The sequence below is a fragment of the Sceloporus occidentalis genome, unplaced genomic scaffold (genome assembly GCF_023333645.1).
Source record: "Sceloporus occidentalis isolate IW3139 unplaced genomic scaffold, rSceOcc1.0.p SCAF_4, whole genome shotgun sequence".
NCBI lineage: Eukaryota > Metazoa > Chordata > Lepidosauria > Squamata > Phrynosomatidae > Sceloporus > Sceloporus occidentalis.
This window is the reverse complement of record NW_028316984.1, coordinates 120,892,367-120,912,994: the sequence shown is the minus strand read 5'-3', so window position 1 is coordinate 120,912,994 and position 20,628 is coordinate 120,892,367. Positions and strand designations below refer to the sequence as shown.

The 20,628-nt window shown below is 40.5% G+C and overlaps 1 pseudogene; it reads left to right on the top strand.

The window, feature by feature from the left end:
* The first annotated feature begins 1,492 nt into the window (after positions 1 to 1,492).
* LOC149314556 (uncharacterized) overlaps positions 1,493 to 20,628 on the top strand; it is a 78,622-nt pseudogene continuing 59,486 nt past the window's right edge.

Genomic DNA, 20,628 nt, shown 5'->3' with positions numbered 1-20,628 from the left:
GGCTATCATACTTTGGTCATATCATGAGATGGCATGATTCATTGGAAAAGACAATAATGCTAGGAAAGGTGAACGGATTTAGAAAGAGAGGAAGACCACATGCTCGATAACTCTATTAAGCAGGTTACAGGTCTGAGTTTGCAGAAACTGAGCAGAGAATGGGGAGTCTTGGAGTAGTCCTAGTCACAGGATCGCATGAGTCGGGATCAAACTCTGGTGCAGCTTTTGATTGGTTTGGATGTGTGCATCACTTACTCGGCATGCCTCCAAAGCAGCTGGAAGCTGCTTCATTTTGCCCATCTGTTTCACCCCTAAGACATAAGAACATGAGAAGAGCCATGAGGGATTAGATCAAAGTCCTCTCTAGTCCAGCATTCTCTTCCCACACAGGTAAAAAAAAGTTATCCATGGGAAGCCCACCAGCAGAAAATGAGTGCCAGCAATGATCCAGGCTTTGAGGTTATTTGTTGGCTATATTACACATTTTCAGACTCTCAAAAGCTATACAAAGAAACTAACTATAGGAAATTTCTTCGTTCCTATAGAGAGGCGATACAAGCAGCGCAGAGATCTTTCTCCTCTGCACGTATCGCATCTGCAGAGTCCCGTCCAGCAGGGCTGTTTAGGGTGGTAAGGGAACTGACACAGGTTCCACCTGTGCAGAACCCTTTGCTCAACCCGTCAACGGCCTGCTGTGATGCTTTTAACAACTACTTCGCAGATAAAATCTCTCAGATAAGAGCCGACCTGGATGCCGGGATTGCAGCAGAATCGACTGATGAGGTGTCCAGTGAACCCGTTTTTGAAGTTAAACTGGATCGGTTTGAGTTTGTGAGTACCAATGATGTGGACAAGATCCTTGGAAATGTGAAGAAGACGACATGTCCCCTCGATCCCTGCCTATCATGGCTGGCCGTCCAGGGGGGTGATGCTTTGATAGCATTTCTTAGAGATGTCATCAATGCATCCCTTAGGGAAGGTTGTGTTCCCAACTTGCTTAAAGAAGGTGATTGTTAGACCGCTCCTGAAAAAACCTTCCCTGGACCCCCTGGATATGAAGAACTACAGGCCTGTATCCCATCTGCCATTTTTTAGCAAGGTGATTGAGAGGGCTGTCGCCCTTCAACTCCAAGTCATCTTGGATGAAACTGATTATCTAGACCCATTTCAAACCAGCTTCAGGATGGGATATGGGGTGGAGACTGCCATGGTTGCTCTGACTGACGATCTTCATCTAGGCATTGACAGAGGAAGCGTGACCCTGTTGGTGCTCCTAGACCTCTCAGCGGCCTTCGACACAATAGATCATGACATCCTCTTGGAACGCCTGGGAGAGTTAGGAATCGGTGGCACTGCACTCCAGTGGTTCCGGTCCTTCCTCTCGGGTAAATTCCAGAGAGTGATGTTCGGGGAGAGTCACTCCTCGAAAACGGAGCTTAAAAGTGGCGTGCCTCAAGCCGCCATACTGTCCCTGATGCTATTCAACATTTATATGAAGCCGCTGGGGGAAATCATTCACAGATATGGGGGACGGTGTTATCAGTACGCTGATGACACCCAAATATATTTCTCCATGTCCTGATCACCAGCTATGACAACAGATGGCATTTCTCACCTCAGTCAGTGTCTTGAAGCGGTAATGGGCTGGATGGGGAAAAACAGACTCAGGCTGAATCCAGACAAAACGAAGGTACTTACAGTAGGGCCCCCCAAACCAGGTATAGGGTTGCAACCTCCAGTCCTAGATGGGGTCACGCTCTCAACAAAGGACTGTGTTCGCAGTCTGGGAGTGCTCCTAGACCCGTCGCTTCACATGAGAAATCAGGTGAATGCGACGATCAGGAGCGCCTGTTATCAGCTTTGGCTGATATGCCAGCTGCGCCCTTTCCTGGAAGTAAAGGACCTAGAAACTGTTGTACATTCACTGGTAACTTCATGACTTGATTTCTGTAATGCGCTCTACATGGGGCTACCCTTGTGCCTAGTCCGGAAACTTCAACTAGTGCAAAATATGGCAGCCAGGCTGGTCGCCGGAAAAACTAGGAGTGACCGAATAACACCCATCTTAAAATCTCTTCACTGGCTGCCTATTAGTTTCCGGGCACAGTACAAGGTGTTGGTTATAACCTTTAAAGCCCTACATGGCTTGGGTCCAACCTGTTTGAGGGATCACCTGCTTCCATGTAATCCACCCCGCACCCTCAGGTCCTCTGGGAAGAATCTGTTGCAGCCTTTAAAAACCAGACTAACTGCTACCTCCCAGAGGGCCTTCTCTGCAATTGCTCCCAAACTATGGAACGGTCTGCCGGATGAGATCCATCAAATTGCCAGCTTAGACAGCTTTAAAAAAGCTGTCAAGACAGATCTCTTGACAGGGACTTGCAGTTTTAATCTCTGCCCGAGAATTCTAAATACCCCTCCTTAAAACTGCCAATCCCAGAATGCAACAGGAGGCAGCTAGAGGAGTCAAAGTGGAATAGTAGCACTTTAAGAGTATAGTGTGATAGACATCATGGTCCAAACACTCAAACCACTACACAATGCTAGCTCATGACAGGATTAGGAGCTGTGAAATATTTTTCAGTTTATGGTATGATGTTCAATTTTAAGCATGGGCATCCTACTGAGTCTTATATTTTTATCAAAATTTTGAGAAATAGACTACTTGTAAGAAAAATTGGACATTACTTACAGTCCTGTTGCAAAAACCTCTTTCTCTTTTCACTTAGTAACTATAGACTTTATTTTCCTAATCTCTATAGCAGCTGTGTGTGTAATGTGTGGCATCCACTGTTAAAAAGTGGACTTCCTAAGTATGGAAGAAATTTACAAAACACTAAAAGGAATGCAGCAGCACAAGTCACATGGAATGTTAACAGAATCTTAGCATCATAGTTCTTCAAGCCTTTTGAAATTTCTCTCCCATATTAGTCAGTTTTAGGCTGTTTAGGCTCACTTGCACTGAACTGAAAACTCCATTTGGTGTCCTAATGACAAAAGTGTCAAGAAAGGTTGATATTGCATTTCATAGTGAAGCATATTGGATAGTAATAAAATGTGAAAACTTTTGAATTGCAGTGGGGGGGGGGGGGAGAGGAAAGTATTAGGGTTAAGGTAAAATATAATCATGCTGAGTTCAATTTAGAAATGTTACTGGTTTCCTTTTGGAATTAACAAACCCCACAGAAAGGAATGTGAAAAAGGGAGGGGAAAGAAGAAGAAAAGGAAAGCTTTTACCACAGGATTGCTGTATTTCACCATATCCCCAGAACTATTTCAAGCCAAATTGTAATTTTCTGCCACCTATTTAAAAGCATACACACACATACAAACACACTTACTTTAAAGTAAAAAATGCCACTCAGATCAAACTACTATGATTTTCTAAAGGCTTTATAAAATTCTAGGAATTCTTTTGGTCTAGCAGGAATAAATCTTTTGCAACTATTATCATTTGTGTCAGTCACAGAAGGAAATTGACAAATCAGTAAAGTTCAAGTCAAGCCGCATGCAGCTAAGGACATAATTTAGACTTCAGCCTGGCATTTCTCTTCCCGTTTGGAATGTGAAATATGGATTGACCATGATCACCCACTAATAGATGCTTTTGAAGGAGATCTCTTTTGAGGCCACAGAGGAACATAACAAATACACAATCTTTATTCATGGAGAAAATACACTCTTTCCTCAGACTGCTAGAAAAACAAGGAAGGAGCACCACAAACATCTCAGTTTGTCTCATACTAATAACATGAAGTGCAGACTCCTGCAGCTGGGACCTTCTGTTTAAGCTGATGTTTTGCCACACTGTTTTAAATGTTCCCTTTGGTCTTTACTATACTAGCTTCTTGAAAAGAAAAATCTGCTTTTAAAACAGTTCCAGCTTCTTCTGCCCTTACACTATCTCTGCTATCTCTGTTAAACTAAACTCAGAGGTGAAGAAGATGTAACAGTTCTATGAAAAGCATTCCATGGGCATGGATGCATACTTTCTAAATAGTATGAAAATCTTGATTATCAGTTCTGTGGCTGTCCCTTAATTAGAGTAACTCATAATACAGTCAGCAAATATTGAAGTTTTTCTCTTCAGACATTTTAGAAATGTTATCATTTCTAAAAGATTTTATTTGCTTTGTGAACAGACTAGAAAAGAAATATAGCATGTATGGTTTGAAACAAAACATTTTGTTTAATAATGTAGAATGTCACTAATTGCATAAAACTTGCCATGTCAGAGTACTCCACTATCCATCCATCCATCCATCCATCCATCCATCCATCCATCCATCCATCCTTCTTTCCTTCCTTCCTCTCACTCTTTCTTAAGATAAATGGAGTAGTTTATCTTAAGAAAGCACTCAGCTAGACAAGTTAGATCTCAGCTTGAGTCAACAGAGTTTATCGCATGTAATTTTCATGCCGACCTGGGCACAGGACGGGATTGGGCTGAAATGGGTTAAAACTGATTTTACCGCATGCAAAAATGCTGCTGTGCTGCTGCCCAACCATCACCCATCCTCCAGCAGTGCTCTGGCGGCCGATTTTGATACTTTGAGGATGGGTGATGGTCTGGTGGCAGCACCGCAGCAATTTTGCATGCCGTAAAATCAGTTTTGACCCGTTCCAGCCTGATCCCATCCCAGGCCCGGGTTGGTGTGAAAATTACATATGATAAACTCCACGGTCTTATAAATACATTATCTTTAAATACATTAAGCAAATGTTCCTGTTATTTTTATTGAGATTGTATAGTTTGTTTTTTGCTCTCATTCTGTCTATTCATTCTTTTTTTAAAAGAGATATTATTGTTGTTATTATTATTATTGTTATTATTACATTGAGACTCAAGGCAGCTTATAACAAACAAAGCTAAAAAATAACCTAAAAAAAACATCTGAAATATAATAACAATAATATTGAAACCAATTTAAAATTTAATTAGTTAAAACATAATCATAAGTTTTTGCACACAGTTTAGTTTTTTAATTATTAATTTGCTCTTCCCCCTCCTCCTTTTATTCAGAGTTTCACATTGGTACAGGCTGAGTATCCCTTATCTGAAATGCATGGGAGCAGAAGTGTTTTGGATTTCATATTTTTGGGGGATTTTGGAATACCTGTATTTGCTAAAACATACATAATGAGATATCTTGTAGATGGATCCAAGTCTAAACACAAAATTTATTTATGTTTTATATATTCTTTATACACGTAGCCTGAAGGTAATTTTATACAATATTTGTAATAGTTTTGTGCATGGAACAAAGTTTGTGTACACTAAACCACTGGAAAGCAAAGGATGCTTTCCCACTATCTCAGCGACCTATGAAAAAAAGTTTTGATTTTTTGAAATATTTTGGATTTTGGAATTCCAGACAGGGAAGACACAACCTGTATATAGATATAATAATCAGCCACACTTCCTAACTGTGAAAAAGTCGTTATTAATTAAAGCCTGTGATAGATTGCAAAATATACTTTTTAGAGACTACTGACTACACACTATTATGCATCTATTACTCTGAAAAGCTTAAGAAAATCAGTAAGGATTGAGTTTCCTTTGAATGTAAAAGGACTGGAGATTTGGAACATCATTTGCTATTTCTGTTTCATTTAGCAATATGGAAGTGCATCTCATTGGAAGCAACAACAAGCTGCAAAACAGCAGATCCAACATCAGATTCCCAAAGTTTAACAGTATCAAAACTGAAGCCACTGAAAACAAGCAAACCAACTTTTTTATTCATTCCTATCTTTTCATGATCACTCATTACTGTGGCAAGTAAGCCAAATTCATAGTCATCAATACTGTGAAAATCTGTAACACTAGCATAGAAGTTATGAACAATATGTTATATTTGGGCATGTTTGTCTTATTCAGCTTGGTCTTGTGACTAAATTATCTCATGTTTAAAATTAGGGCAATGATGTCATTCATAGGGACATTTTTTTGCAAGCCTTAGGAGAAACTTTCATTTTCTAATTTTAATTCTAAATGCCTATGTTGAATAAAAATATGTGTCCACCTTAATTTAAAAACTTATCTCAGAACGGAGTTCCATTAAAATTAATAGGACATGTAAGAATGCTTGGGAAAGGCTAACATGTAGTTACATTTCCATTCTAGTAAGGAAATACACCATGAAAATGCTTTTGCCCCACTGTCCTTTAAAAGAACTATAAATAGTAGTAGGAATTTGTTGAACTGAATGTTTCCTTTGATTTCAATTATTACAGTGTCTTTCCTTGAAATCAATAGGCAATAATGTAGCCAGTTAATGATCAAAAAGCTAATCTGACTTCAGAAGAAAGGGTCCTAGACATCACCCAAACCACAATACTATGCTGGATCTGAAGCGATGCTAGTATCTAAATCTGGCTCATAAAACATGGAAATTATTCTATATATATATATAATTTTATTTTATTGACAGTGATGATAAAAAAATAGCACTTTGAGCTGGATCCAGATGCCCTATGTTGCTTTCTCCATGCATCAAGTTGTCTATAATTGCTATAAACAATTTTAAAAAGGCCAACATAGAATGCAATATGGTCACCTAGTCTCATATCATTAAGGCATGAACTGTTAATCTTAAAACACAATCTTAATTGCAACATCCTGCCCATTTATATTCTAAAAGAATATAACGGGGGAAAACATTTTCATAAAATCATATTTTTTTTAATCTGCAACTGAGGAGATGGTTTTTTTCTTCATTAAGGTTGACTTTGATTTTTTTAACTTTTTTCGACAATATCTAGGTTCTTAACACTTGTGAAAGGATCAGATGTTGCAAACAGAAAATAGTGACACTAATGGTGCCCAGATGATTAGAAAACTTTTTATTGCAAAATTAAAATGTTCAGGAAAACATGTAGAAGCAGTTGGAGAAAATCAAAGGGATAAACTGTATCTTCAGGAGCCTTCATTTAATGCAATTTGATCATGTTCCACAAAAGTTTTTCAATATGTGCACTAATGGTATTGAAATTAACCATTGGTTCTAAGCCTCTCAAAGTCTTCAGGCAGCCCTGATTGAGTTGCATAGGGATCATTGATTTGCACTGCAGTCTCAGGGTACCACTGCTTCCTCCTACTGACTCATAATAAATGTCACTTATTCAAAAAGAAGATTAATTAGTATGTGTGGCTCTCTGTTGGTGTTAAATGGAGACCCTATGGTGAACCTGCATTTGTGTTATCTGCATTTCATTTCCATTGATTCCAACAAGGCAGTTTTGTGCCTGATTGTCACCATAGCAAATGCAGAAATGGCTTAATTAATGGAAATTAATGACTTTCATTTAGATATAAGGAGGATTATTGAAATGTAATGGAAGTCAATACAAGCAGTTACAAGTGTTTGCAACCCAGTAAGACTTATTGATATTAACGATCTTCAGTACTCTTGCAAAGAGAGAATTTTCAACCAACTACAGGACTCAGACTGGAAAGACTGAAGGAGCCAGCCACATAAACAAAAACATAAAAGTACAGTTGAAGTGGTGGAAAAGTTCTATATTTCACTAAATAAATATTCTCACTGAGATGATAGCTTGTAACCAACATTTCCCCCTCCCATAATAGAAATAACTGTTTCTTTCATAGTTCTCATATATATATATATATATATATATATATATATATATATATGGGTTTACAGCAAATCTTAAATGAATTTCTTGGAAGCAAAGTCCATTTGCTTTTGGTGCGACATGACAAGTAAAGTGTTTTCTTTATCTGCATAATATTTTTTAAGAAAGTAGTTTGGAGCGGGGGGGGGGGGGAGATATTTTAATAAATCCCAAAGCTTGGATCCATAGTACCATAGCCATAGTTCCTAAAGTTTTAACTCATCTCTTTCTACTGGAGATCCTTGGAATCTCCAAAAAGCAGTTCCTGAGGGTCTCAAGTCCCATAGTATGATCTGAGGAGTTGTAACTGAGATGGCGAACTGGCAAAAAATGTTGACCTATCACTTGCACAACTAAAACTGCCTTACAATTTTGTAAAGGATTCTGGATCCAAGCTGTGTAGGACAGTCACAATGCTGGAGATATAGTGAATGCTTAGTAACCTTATAATTAGTAATGGGAGAGACCAGTGACTGAAACCCATTGGGCTAGTTGAAAGAATTTTGGAGGGGCCATCTAATCTCCTACAATCTAGATTTCCTCCAGATATAACTAGTGAATATACTTCAGCTTCAAGTTGCCAGTCCTCTCCCAGGAGTAATAAGAATTGAATGACTATATGACATTTGTAGAGAATAACAGGCTTTACAGAGTATGATGATCATAAAATCTTAAAACTGGAAAGGACCACAAGGGTCATCTAATCTAACCCCCTGTTGTGCATGAATATACAATTACAGCACTGCTAAAAAGATACACATCCAACCTCTCGTTAAAGACCTCCAAAATTGTAGAGTCCACTAACTCTCCAAGACAATCTGTTCAACTGCTGAACAGCTTCTCCAGTAAAAAAAAAAAGTTGCTTCTAATGTTTAGGTGGAATCTCTTTTCTTGTAACATGAATCCATTGGTTCATGTTCTAATCTCTGGGACAACAGCAAACAAACTGGGTCCATCTTCTACATGACAATCAGTTCAGCTATTTAAAGACAGCAGTCATGTCACCTTCAGTCTTTTAAATGCCTGTACTGCAGCCATTCATGCAAAACCATAAGGTTGCGAGTTCAATACTAGCCAGGGCTCAAGTTCGACTCAGGCTTGCATCTTTCCAAGGTCACTAAAATATGTATGCAGCTTGTTGGAGGCAATTAGCGTACAGTTGTAAACCGCTTAGAGACTGCTTAATTTAGTATGAAGCAGTATATAAATGAAACTGCTATTGCTATTGTTATTCATGCTAAACATACCAAGCTCCAGATCAGTCCTTGGTCTGATACACCTCCTTGATCTCAGTATCCGCCTTTTTAACAGAAGGGACAGGGAGTGCATGGGAATAGTGACAAAACAACCCTTAGGTGAAATATCTGTGTAACAGAAAGATTTGCTAATACCATGAGGATACTACTTGTCAGGTATAGTTGCCAGCTGAAATCAGAGAAAAGGTTACTGATGTGTTAATTATTGTGTAGAACACAGAATTTTAGCCTGTGGAGTTTGCATGCCAGCAACTGAAATTCCCTCTTCTCCACAACTACTATTTCACCTCATAATCCTACTCGCAAGACTTCCCAAGGGTAGATGGCATGGAAGAAAGTACAACCGAAAATCCTGGGTCTTTCTGCCCAATATCTCCCTTGACATCAGGATGCTACTGCTGTGCCAAGGATCTAGTGGAGTACTATGAGAATGAACGCCACAAGTAGTGATTTTTTAAAAAACAAATAGCATGTTCATAGCACGTTCAGTCCTTTTGCCATCACTAGCTAACATCGCTGTTCTTCAGAATGTGTTGTTCTTGTGTGCCTTCAAATCATTTCTCACTTATGGCATCCCTATCATGGGATTCACACCTATTGACACACAGAGATACATACTATATGGAGTCAAATTCATTTTTTGTGAAGAAGAAAGTCTTCTCCCCCTTTACTGTAATTTTACTGAGTAGGATGCTATAATAATAATAGCAATCTAGGAGGCTTAATTTATTATTTTGCTGTTGCCATTTGTTTATACCTGTCTTGTTTTTTTTAGGGTACAAGAGCAGGCACATGACAATATGGTTACCAAGTCACCACACCATCTACATCAGGTGGAATTTTGCATACTTGTATCTTCTTCCAACTCCAGGAAACTTGCATATAAGTTTCTTGTGAGACATATCTTTGGATGCTGCTGCTTATTCACTAACATTTACCACTCAGTTACGTGTGTGTGTGTGTGTGTGTGTGTGTGTATCTCAACAGGATGTTTGTTAACTTTAAGCACAGGATATAGTGCAGATTTTCTTGTGAGTAAATAAGACTGTGCTGCAAGGATGATATTGGCCCTGGACAGACAGGCCTAAAGTGTGCCCTCATCACGTGCTAGGGGTTGGTTGAGAGCGCACTGCCCATACGTGCCTCACCCCTAGCATGTGATGAGGGTGTCAAAATGGCGGTGCCCTGTACACACAGGCACTGCATTTTGATGCGATGGACGCTTAACATCCACACATCATGCCCCCTTGTGATGTCACGAATGCACCATTGGCGCACTGCGGCATCACAAGGGTGCTGCTTTTGCCATGCGAGGAAGCCACACAGCTTGTCTGCTGCAGCTTTCTTGCTCGGCAAACCAAGGCGCCAGCAGACTGCCCTTTTTGGATGGTGTATACCCCGCCATTAACACCTTGATTCACATGTGTCAAATGTAACTGATTCATGAAGTGGTGTAAATGAAGTAGGCTAATTTTAAGAAGTATAGTTATTGGCCAGTTGTGTTTTAATGATGATGCTTTTGCAGATTCTAATACCAGTATATTAAAGAAGTAGAAAAGATCCTAAAATGCAAAAATACACAAATGAACACAAAAGTTAGACTCATACAAGCCATTGTGTTCCCTATTATGATAAAATTGAGGCTTTCATAATTTGGACACATCATGAGAAGGCACAGCTAATTGGAAAAAACAATAATGCTAGGAAAGGTGGTGGGAAGTAGAAAGAGAGAAAGGCTTCATATTAGATGGATGGACTCTATTAAGGAGGTCTCGGGTATGAATTTACATGAATTAAGGAGGAGGACAGGGAGTCTTGGAGATGTCTCATTCACAGGGTTGCCATGGGGTGAGATTGACTCGAGGACTGTTAACAACAAAAATGCATATTGAGAAAATGTTGTAGGTTATAAGTCCTCTAAGTAAATTAAGAGAAAGCTAATTTTAAGAAGTATAGCTGCTGCCAGCTATTGCCCATTGTCTTAGCTTGAAGGATCCCCTAGTCCTTAAAAGCCATTTTTCAGGCAGTTGTAGAAAAAAACCTCCCCCTCTTTTTAGTGGAAGTATCCTATGAATGGGACTCTGTTCATGAGAGCCCTGGATCCAGCTTTGATTCCCCCCCCCAACACTGTTGTTTTCATCTAAGCTATATAACACCATTGTGAAGTCGAAAACTTTCATGGCCGGCATCCATGATTTTGTGGGGTTTTCGGGCTATGTGGCCATGTTCTAGAAGATTTTCTTCCTGACGTTTCGCCAGCATCTGTGGCTGGCATCTTCATAGAATGCTTGCCTGGCCCAAAAACCCCACAAAAAACTATGTAACACCATGTTTGTATATGTGCTTCTAGATCACCAAGGGACCATAGAAAATAATATGATCTCTGGAATATGGGTTTTGTGGATGTGCCTGGAGAAGCCATATTTTCCTCCTACTCTGCTTTCAATGGGAGACCAGAACCAGGCTGATTATAGTAGCTAACTCCTGGTATGACTTGATAGAAGCTAATCACTACTTTATAAGCATTACATCAAATGGGTATGTCCATGTACAGATTTCAGACAAGGAGCATTGCTCAAATTTGAATGTCTGGAAAGGAGAAAAAGAAACCAGAATGTCTTTGTCAGCTGTTAAGATGATTTTTCCAGCTCAGGGTGAAAACCAAAACCACAAGTCAATGAAAAAAAGCTGATTCTCACTCTGTGTCAGATGATGGTGCTGAATTAGGTGGGTCTACTTTCTTAACTGCTTTATCAGGACCATCCTTCTCTTGTTCATGAATGCCCTTGATACAGTTATGCTAAACATCTGGAACTGTGGTTTCTGGTAATTTCCAGTCAAGATTTGAATTTGACCATTCCTTTTAAGTGTTTATGACATTTATTTTATTAGGATTAAAATGTATTTGTTAACACCTGAATTATTTCTATGAAAAAGTATTCTGGGAAATATCTTAAGATGTCTACTTATAACTTGCAATAGAGAAAAGATGCTTCCAGGGTGCATTCCCCCCCCTGTTCTTTGCACTATGTTGTGGGGTAGGGGCAAAGGCACTTAAAGTAACATCATTATAATGGATGCACATTGTTACAGAGGAAGTAGAGATCAGAACGGAAGGAAGTAGGTAATGCAGAAAAGAGATTTTTACCCATTAGAATTAGATGAGAGGAACAACATATTGTGTGACTTCCTTGTAATCTTGCTCTTTCCTTTGTACAGTTTTTACTTTAATATAAGTGTAAGAACACCATTAATAAAGTCTTGACCCATAGCGACTATCCCCCACTGCTCTGCTCAGGTCCTGTAAATTCATACCCATGACCTCCTTAATAGAGTCCATCTTTCCTCTCTTTCTGTTTCCCTCCACCTTTCCTAGCATTATTGTTGTGTTTTTTCCAGTGAGTCATGCCTTCTCATGATGTGGCCAAAGTATGACAGCCTCAGTCTAGTCATCTTGGCTGCCAGAGAGATTTCTAGTTTGAGTTGCTCTAGGGCCCATTTGTTTGACTTCTTGGCTGTCCATGGTAACCTCAGCACTCTCCTCCAGCACAACATCTCAAATGAATTAACTCTCTTCCTATTCACTTTCTTAACTGTTCAGCTCTCACAACCATACATGGTAATAGGGAATACAATGGCTTGTATGATTCTAATTTTCATATTCAGCTGCATGTCTTTACATTTTAGGATATTTTCTAGTTCTCTCATAGCTGCCCTCCCCATTCTTAGTCTTCTTATGATTTCTTGACTGCAGTCCCTTCTCTGATCAATGTTTGATCCCAGGTATGAAAATACTTTTACTACTTCTATTTCCTCATTGTCTAGGTTCAATCTGTATAAAATCTCAAAAGTTAAATGTGGCCAATTTTGCCCATTTTCCACACAGGCTAATGTCAGGCTAATGCTCAGTTAGCCCGACTTTGTGTGAAAACAGTCCCGCTTTTGCGGGATATTCCTGGATTTAAATCCCCTTTTCCCACGGGATTTGGGCACTTCCCTCCCATGTGATAAGGTCCAAGATTTGTATCAGGTAATTTGCTATTGCCTTCCTCTGAAGCTGAGAGAGTGCAATTCACCAAGGGTCACCTAGTGGATTTCCATTTCCAAGCAGAAGTTTGAACCTTGGTCTCCTTGAGTCCCAGCTCAAAAGTCAGACCACTAGAATAATAGATTCATAGTGTTCGAAGAGACCACAAGGGCCTTCCAGTCCAACCTGCTGTCATGGAGGAAAACAGAATCAAAGCACCACCAACAGATGGCTATCCAGCCTCTGTTGAAAAACCTCCAAAGAAGGAAACTCCACCACTCTCTAAGGGAATGTGTTCCATTGTGGAACAGCTTTTACTGTCAAGAAGTCCTTCCTAATATTGAGGTGGAATCTCTTTGCCTCAGTAACTAGATCAGGCTTATGTAGTGACTTAACTCTTTTTACCCAGTTGTAAACTGAAAATAATAATGAATGTGGTTGGTATGAAACTGGGTTTTAATGGTGATGGCCAAGCTTTTTGAAGATTTAAAAATGACCAATTAATGATAACTAGCAGTAGGCCACTTTTTCAGTGAGTCTTTTAGTGTTGGATAGTGGTTGGAGTGTTGGAGTACAACTCTGGAGACCAGGGTTTGATTCCCTACTTGGCCATGAAACCCACTGCGTGACCTTGGGCAAGTCACACTCTCTTAGCCCGACAAATCATAGCCTCTGAACAAATTATGCCAAGAAAAACCCTTGATAGGGTTGCCTTAGGGTCGCCATAAGTCAGAAACAACTTGAAGTAACACAACAACAACTCTATCTATGTGGGATAGTCTGTTTTATTCAGCATCACTGTCCAGGTATGATGCCACTGAGAACTATATCATATGGTCTTTGGGACCTCCCAACTTTGTGAATGTATGACTTTTTGTCACAAAACTCAACAACAAGAAAATAACAGCAGCTGCATATTTAATCTATGTCCCTTTCCCAGCACACTTCTAGCAGAAGCTTGGAATATGGAGTAGAGGTAAAAAAAGAGAACTGGGGAAGCTGCAGGTGGGAGAATAAGAGCATCCTTCCAATAAGAATTCTGACCTTTGAATTTCCCTTCAGTTCCCAAATTTCTAGCATTAGAGTAGCTTAAAATTTCATTGAAACATTTAAGCTTCTAATGAAAAAGGGGCAGGTAAAGTTACCTAGGGAACATGGGAAATATAAGGTGTGAATGATTTTCACTCTCTGGAACTCTAGAAAATTGGGGACTGTAGGAAAATTTAATTTGGGGGATTCTTATTGATGGGGTCAATATTTTGTCCACCCACCCTCCATAGCTTCACCTCTGGAAGGATAGATAGTAAGACAAAAGCATGTGTGATTCCTTTCTTGGGACTTGAGTAATGGAAGCAAATGCAGCAATAGTCCTGGAATAGTAAGATACTGTAGTTATCAACCAGACCACCCAGTAATTCAGATTCTGGACTTGGTTAAGCTCTGTGTCAGATTTGTCCCAGTGCTAGTATTTTGGATAAACCTGCATGTAACTGACCCTTGTCTTACCTCTGCTTCAAAGAAGGGTCAATAAGGATAAGGGGTACTTTCAGGGGGAAAAAACTTTGCAGAGGTGAATAGTTTAGGGTCAGTTGTAGGATAACCTCTAGAGAAAGGTTATCCTGGGGTTAGTGTTTCGTATGAACTAGACTTCAGACATCAAGCTTTAAAGGGTTTCTCTAGTCATAAATCAGTGTGAAATCCTTGGTGAAGTTCCTGATTGCTTAAAAATAGTGTAAGGATTGCCTGTGCCTTTTGGATTTGGAGTTTAAGACAATGTCTCAAACCAGGTGGGATTTTCAGCTGAGGTTTTAGACAATTGCCATAGTGGCTGAACATGGAACGTCTGGAAAGTAAGAGAGAAAGTGTAGGTGGTGGGAACATTATGTGGGCAGAGCATGGCCATATGAGAAAATGCTGAGGCCTCGTTTACAAGCTCAGCAATGGAAAAGATTTGCAGGCTACATCCAAAGGCAGTTTATTTATTTATTTTAACTGTACCATTCTTGTTAGGAAGGCAGAAAATGTGAAACTGATACTGCTCTTTTTCAGTGTTGGGGGGGAACTGGCTGTGGTTGCATAATAGCACTGTCCTGTAATCTCATTCCAAATGTGTGGGTGCCTTTTAGGTTTTCTCAAATATTTTATGGACTCTTTTCAAAGATTTCTATAAAATCAGGCCAGCAATGTCTGCATCCTCTACCACATCAGTGAGAAAACTGCACCATGTTTCAAAGTGATGTAGAATCCACTTTATGGGAAGCATTTATATTTGACAAAGTATAAATTTAGCAGACCATTCCCCTGAGGTAAACATACTGCTGGTGAAATTCTATGAATGTCCTAAGATTACACCAGGCATTCATTTGTCCTGGTGGACAAAAGCCGAAAAACTGAAGAACATTTGCCTGGCTATCCTGATAAGCATCAGAGAGTAGATTCAGATGACTATTTATTTCTCATTGCATGGCAACATCTGTATGCATCAGGGAGCAGAAATCTGAAAGCCTAGCTCCTCAACAAGGACTCCTGTGCTACCCTGTGATTCAGCAAATCTCTTAATGGCTGCAAGAAATGATGGGAATCACAAACTTATGTGATAGATATCTTGTAGGGACCATACCTCAAATCACAGTTTGGGAGGGTATAATAACAAACTGTCCAACACAAAAAATGGTCACATACACCTCTTGGACCATTCTTCTCTGAAGATGCAAGCCATAGATGCTGGTGAAACATCAGGAATAAATTCTTCTAGAACATGGTCACATAGCCCGAAAACCCCACAAAAATGTGAATGCTGGCCATGAAAGTCTTTGACTTCACAGTAGAAATAGAGTCTGTTGGATACAATCTGTAGATCACAACACAGTAAGAACAGATGGCATCTGCATTTGGATGAACATTTGGTTTATGCTTCCATTACTTGATCCTGCAAAATTTACGTATATCTGCAGATCTCCTCAGTTGGACTGGAGTGATGGACAATTTATTTATTTGTCTTTTTTCCAGCTTAAAATGTCTACAACTGCAATGAATGCAAAACTAAACCAAAACAGGAAAATAGTTTTACAATAAAAAACAAAGATACAGTTATCAGGTCACTTCCAATGTGCAGAATCAGTCTAAAATTATGTTTAAATAAGAAGTTAAAACATTGGGTCAAAGTACACATTACATTATGAATGTAGTATTTAAAAAGCCAGCATTGTGTGTGGAATGTGGCTTTGGGGAACAGGGTTGATAGAATCATAGAATCATGGAATTGAAAGACATCACAATGGCCATCCAGTCCAACCCCCTTGCCATGCAGGAACTCACAATCACACCATCCCGACAGATGACCATCCAGCCTGTTTAAAGACCTCTAAGGAAGGAGACTCCACTACACTCAAAGGGAGTGTGTTCCACTGTTGAACAGCCTCTTACTGTCAGGAAGTTCATGCTAATGTCAGGAAGATACCCCCACCTTTGTGTCAAAGAAAGCATTAACTCTTATTGCTTTGTTCTGAAAATCTTTGGTTGTATTTTGGTGGGGCACATAGGAATTAAATGAAGTAAGGTGAGGACAAAAGGGGAAAGTGGGAGGAAGTGAAAGAAACTGTGACATTGCAAAAGCAACCCAAAAAGAGGGACAACAGAGGATTAACTTGGACTGTGCCTGCCAAATTGGGCCAGTTGGTGGGAATGCAGTTCCTTTCGTGTGGAATCCTTTATTTTTTGTTGTTGTTTTTATATCAGGCCCCAGAATTGGATTCAGGATCAGATTCAGTCCAAGCACTTTTCTTACCTGGCATTGGGCAGTAGAAAGAAGTCCCCCCCCCTTCATGTTAGAGATAAGTTTGGTCTTTACTATTGTACTGAAACATAATAAATGTTTGGAAAAGCCTAAGTCATCGTTTTCAACTCTCGTACTTTTGTTTCTGTTTTTATAGTGTTTCATTAGTAACCTCTAGACAGCAAAAAAATTGCTCATGGCTGTCTGACTTCCTCCCTTGGTGCTCGTAAGTCATCACTGATTGGTCTGCCGGCCTTTCATCTCTGCTGAGCTCAAATCAGACTTGTTCTGAGGGTGTGCTCATTTTCCAGCTTGGTTGGGCTGTCACCGCAATGTAAAGATATATAACATAAATATATTTTCTATTAAATATAAACAAAGTTTCATATTTTATAGTTATGTAAGCATGCAGAAATTTATTGGTATTAGTTTTACTGTGAGTGGAGATGATCCAGTTAAGATCCTTTAAGAGGATCTAGTTGCCTACCTGTATAATATTTCAGCTTTTTCCCTTGGAGAGCCTGTATCACTCATTCCTGTTTTGATGGAGATAGTTATATGCCAATTTGCAAAAGAACACAGACAGAAACACACAGATGGAAGCAATTGACTCTCTTGTGAGGGTACCAGTCTCTGAAAAATCAGTACTGAATTTTAAATCTTGATTCTTCTGAGAAATATGGTTTGTAACAGCCACTGACTTGTCTAAAATGACATGGAAGTTGGTGAAGAAGTTACAGTTACTAAAACTGTAAGTCAAGTTAAAGCTTTGGGAAACAGTGATGCCTTCATCATTGGTGCACTTGTGGGGAGAAATTGCGTATCTGCCTCTAGATAGATAGGTAGATCTGAGAGGGAGTTCGCCAGGCAAGTCCAGCTCCATCAGGACTAAGTCTGAAGGAAGGAGACTCCGCCCTCCACAACTGCCATCCGCCGGCCTGAGAGGGAGTTCGCCAGGCAAGTCCAGTTCCATCAGGACTAAGCCTGAAGGAAGGAGACTCCGCCCTCCACAACTGCCATCCGCCGGCCTGAGAGGGAGTTCGCCAGGCAAGTCCAGCTCCATCAGGACTAAGCCTGAAGGAAGGAGACTCCGCCCTCCACAACTGCCATCCGCCGGCCTGAGAGGGAGTTCGCCAGGCAAGTCCAGCTCCATCAGGACTAGCCTGGAAGAAGGAAGAGCCCTCCCTCCAATCCATCTGCCTTGGTCCAGGCCTTAGAGGGAGAGAAGAACCACTGGACCTCATCCCCTTTCCCTCCATCATTCCCTTCTCCTTTTGTTTCGTGTCTTTTAGATTGTAAGCCTGAGGGCAGGGAACTGTCTGATTAAAAATAATATTGTAAGCCGCCCTGAGAGCCATTAGGACTGAAGGGTGGGATATAAATACCTAAATAAAATAAAATAAAATAAAATAAATAAATAAATAAATAAATAGAAACATCTCCATGTTTGGGAACATTTCAGAATATCTAAGAATGGTTATGTTGCTTGATGCATGCATGGATGTAAGTGCATTAAAGCATGGTGGAGGTTTTCATACTGTACCTCCAACAAAGATTTCTTAGACCAGCCTCTCTTACCTTGAGATCTCTGCATATTTCAGAGGATGCCACAGACAATGGGATATTCTTGGGTGCACCCTTCAGTTTGTAAGCCAGACTGCTGGACTAGGACTCTGGGAGACTGAGGTTCAAATTCTCATTTGGACATTGGAACACATTGGAAGACCTTGAGCAAGTCACATTCTCTCTCAGCCTCAAAGGAAGCAAATAGCAAGCTCCTTCTGAATAAATCTTTTAAAGAAAACCCCATGATAGGGTCATAAATTGGAAGACAGCATGAAGGCAATGGCAGCAACAACTCTTCGACATAGGCAGAACCCTGATCTAGGATGTTGGGCCACACCCTCATGTCATAGGACCTGTGAAGATACTTTAGACCATATCAATCACATCTTTGCAGTTAGTTATATGCTGAAGGGGTGGACATGTGTAATGAGAGAGCACAAACAAATTCACAGATGTCATTACAAATTTTATTTGAGAGGATTGTCATGGATGTGACAGAATAAACTTCATGTTCTTTGATAATTTAGCTGTTTTGCAAATTGGCAGTTCATGAGAATGGTGGAGTCTATGATGGGTGCTTAGTCAATTGTAGTTTTTGTAGTTGGAATGTGTAGAGAGTGATGATGAGAAAAGGAAACTATGCCCTATGAGGAATGCCTTATTATTATTATTATTATTATTAACCTTTATTTATAAAGCGCTGTAAATTTACACAGTGCTGTACATACAATCTCAGGCTTACAATCTAAAAAGACACGACACAAAAGGAGAAGGGAGTGGTGGTGGGGAAGGGGATGAGGGCCAGCAGTTCTTCTCTACCTCCGAGGCCTGGATCAGGGGAGATGGACTGGAGGGAGGGCTTGGCTTCTCAATGGATGGTTAATCTTCTTCCAGGGAGGCCTGTTGGAGCTAGCCTGCCTCTCTAGTAGGATAATACATATAAAATACATAGCAATACAGGAAATGATTCTGCCTTAGGGAGCTGGGTATGTTTAGCCTGGAAAAGAGAAGGTTAAGAGGTGATATGATAGCCCTGTTTAAATATTTGAAGGGATGTCATATTGAGGAGGGAGCAAGCTTGTTTTCTGCTGCTCCAGGGAATAGGACCCGGAACAATGGATGCAAGCTCTCTTGTCCTTTGCTGAGTGCAGCATTGGTTGCACAAGAGAGACCCTCTCACTGCCGCAGGAGTTTACCGCATACCATGCAGCTGTGGACAAGTCTACATAGGGACCACCAAACACAGTGTACAAACATGAATCAGGGAACATAAGAGACACTGCAGACTGAGTCAGCTGGAAAAATCAGCAGTAGCAGAACATGTTATAAACCATCCTGGGCATAAAATACTGTTTGATAACACTGAAATCCTGGACCATGCCAACAACTATCAGGTCAGAATGCACAGGGAAGCCATTTAACTCCATAAACATCTGGATAATTTCAACTGGAAAGAAAAAATGAGGACTCAGCAAATGCAAATGGGAAATCACCCAGGATCAGGGGCTTTCCCAGCAGACAATGATTACTACAGACCGGCCAGAGAGAGGAGAAGGAGAGGAGCTGCTTGGCAGCCATTTTGAGACTGTGTGCTTGAGACCGTGTGCTCGTTGCTGAAGGGGCGGAGCTTCTGTCAGTCACATCTGTGAGTCACAAGGGGGTGGAGCTAGCAGACTAGCTTTATATATCACCTTCCAGAGCCTTCCAGAACAGACCGGCCAGAGAGAGGAGAAGGAGAGGAGCTGCTTGGCAGCCATTTTGAGACCGTGTGCTTGAGACCGTGTGCTCGTTGCTGAAGGGGCGGAGCTTCTGTGAGTCACATCTGTGAGTCACAAGGGGGCGGAGCTAGCAGACTAGCTTTATATATCACCTTCCAGAGCCTTCCAGAACAGACCGGCCAGAGAGAGGAGAAGGAGAGGAGCTGCTTGGCAGCCATTTTGAGACCGTGTGCTTGAGACCGTGTGCTCGTTGCTGAAGGGGCGGAGCTTCTGTGAGTCACATCTGTGAGTCACAAGGGGGCGGAGCTAGCAGACTAGCTTTATACAGTATATCACCTTCCAGAGCCTTCCAGAACAGACCGGCCAGAGAGAGGAGAAGCAGCAACTCTGCTCAAGTGGCATCAGGTTAGAAACAGATATTGAAACAGAACCTTCCCTTTAAGTGTAAGATAGCAGCCAGTACTTACCTTTAAAGTAGTATTCCCAGTAGATTGACTGTTATATTTATTACTAAAGACTTTGCAGTATGGACAACGAGGGATCTGCCGCAGTCACCTGCAACTCTTGTGGGATGTTTCTCTTCTTGCCTACAGAAGTGGAGAACTTCACATGCACCAAGTGCAAGTTGGTAGCACTCTTGGAGGAGAA